Raw genomic sequence first — 2,353 nt, 5'->3', positions numbered from 1 at the left:
CCATTTGAAGGTTTTAACATTGACGGCGAGGGTCCAACTGAACTAATGTCATCCTTCTTGCAATGGATAAACGAGGGTCTTTACAAGCATCATGCAAAAAAGTAAAGCCGTTCAACTATTATTAATATTTTTTCTTGTTGTCCACTAAATATTTATTTATAATAATTACACAATTGCAGAAGAGATAAGGATGATCACTACTTAACCAATTGCTCGGATTTTGAGTTCAAACAACTTAATTTTGTATTTGCATTTCCAAAGAAGAAGGACTGGTTCTACGTAATGTCTCAATCCAATAAGTGTTGGACTGATGAGGTAAATCCATGTCCACTTTTATCTTTTGATTAAGACATGAATACATATAAATAAATTGATACAGAAATACACTTGTTGATGCATCTGTGCAGTAAGTGGATGCCATTTTATACTATTTGTGGAAGAAGTCGAAGCAACAGAGTCATTCTAAATATCGATATACCACTACTAATTGTTTTTTCAAATCATACATTGACAATGATGTTGTTCCTGAATATGAGAATAAAATCGTTGGCACTATCAAAGGGTTTGGTATACCTGCTGGACTACCTTGGCAACTCACAGATGAGATTTATGTCCCTGTAAATTGTAATGGGGAGTTTCATTGGGTCTTGGCAGTCGTTGTATTAAAGGAACGACGCTTAAAGGTGTATGATTTGATGTCCTCATCTAGGACTAATAGAAAATTATGCGCCGAGATTCAAAAGTTATCTACAATGTTGTCAAAGTACCTTGAATCCAGCGGATTTTATGAGCAAAAAAATCGAACCAACTGGTCTGTTCTTGAATCTTATCAGGGCAAGAAAAAATCTCACCCATTCGAAGTCATACATGTTACTGGTATTGCCCAACAAGCAAGCAATAGTCAGTAAGTAGTATCACATTATATTTTTAGTCTTACCACTATCGAAATGTGATGCTAATATTAGGTTTATTATATTTTCTAATTGATGATAGACCATGCAGTGATTGTGGAATTTTTGTAATTGCATACACTGAGTTTTTTAGTGATGGACTACAAATACCATTTGATGAAATTATTTCTCAATCCCTTCGCTTGAGATAAGCTTTACTCCTATGGAATTATGAGATTTTAAAGGCTCGGAGTGGCTATGTTAGTAACAATGAAGAACCACAGAGGCCTAGACCTAAAAAAGTAAAGTTCGATGAAAATGTTGTGGTTACCACCATTGATTAGATTGATGGTTATGTATACCATTGTGAATTAACTTTTTGTTGATAAGTTGTATAAAACAATTGGTGAAGTGTTCATTTTTACTGATAATATTAATATTAATGATTATCATTTTTTTAAATTTTGTTGGAACAAATGTCAATTATGATGAAAGGATGAAATGTGGTGTATGTGGCAACATATATAACCTCTGTTGTAAAAAGTACCACAGAATTATCTGCATGTTGCCCAACAGAAAGGATACATGTGGCAACATATGTCACAGAAAAAAGATATGTGGTAACATATGTCACATAAAGGAGATATGTAGCAACATTATATTGTCATCAATTGTTCATTTTTGCTGATAATGTTAATATTAATGATTATTAATATTATTTTTAGTTTGTTGGAATAAATGTCAATTATGATGGAAAGGAAGAAATGTGGTGTCTGTGGCAACATATATAACCGCTGTTGTAAAAAAACACCACAAAAGTATCTACATGTGCCCCAACAGAAAGGGTATATGTGGCAATATATGTCACACTTTGAATTGTCAAAATTCAAAAGAAAAATTGAAAATGTTTAAAACAATCGTCCCTTCATTTTTCCCTCTCTCCTATCCTCTACAAAAGGTTGTTTTATATTCCAAATTTAATTTATTTTTACTAATTTCCGTTTTCTTTTCTCTTCTTTCCATCCTTTCTCTCATTCCATTATTCCTTCACAGAAAAAGGTTGTTCGATATTTTCTACAACATCAGTGGTAATCTATTGCGATCCTCTTCTATAACAAGGCGTCGTTGCCCTCATCATTTCTAGTTTATCGTTGATATCTTCTTAGATAAAATTTAATTAGGATTTTGAGAAATACTTACTATATTAAATCAAGACATTTTTAGTGGTTTTATCACTTATTTGTTTGTAGGATGGTTGGATAGTTATTCCTTTTGAAATATTATCTGATTTCAAAAAGCTTAATTTGTAGTTTGTTGGTTAGGGTTTAGGGAGGATTTTGTGGTTTGTTGGTTGGTTCATGTGCGGTATTGAATCGTATTTGTTGTTTGCGTTATTGTTTGTGTTGTTGTGTTTGGTTGTTGTTATTTTTGTTAAGAAATATTTGATTTTTGTGGTTGTAGAT

At 32.3% G+C, this 2,353-nt stretch overlaps 1 pseudogene; it reads left to right on the top strand.

Annotated features, from left to right (window-relative positions):
- Positions 1-282: 282 nt before the first annotated feature.
- LOC125846664 (putative ubiquitin-like-specific protease 1B) lies at positions 283-1,234 on the top strand (annotated as a pseudogene).
- Positions 1,235-2,353: the final 1,119 nt, after the last annotated feature.

This window comes from Solanum stenotomum, chromosome 1 (genome assembly GCF_019186545.1).
Source record: "Solanum stenotomum isolate F172 chromosome 1, ASM1918654v1, whole genome shotgun sequence".
NCBI classification, from domain to species: domain Eukaryota; kingdom Viridiplantae; phylum Streptophyta; class Magnoliopsida; order Solanales; family Solanaceae; genus Solanum; species Solanum stenotomum.
Note: the sequence above shows the minus strand (reverse complement) of the source record. Positions and strands in the feature narration are given on the sequence as shown.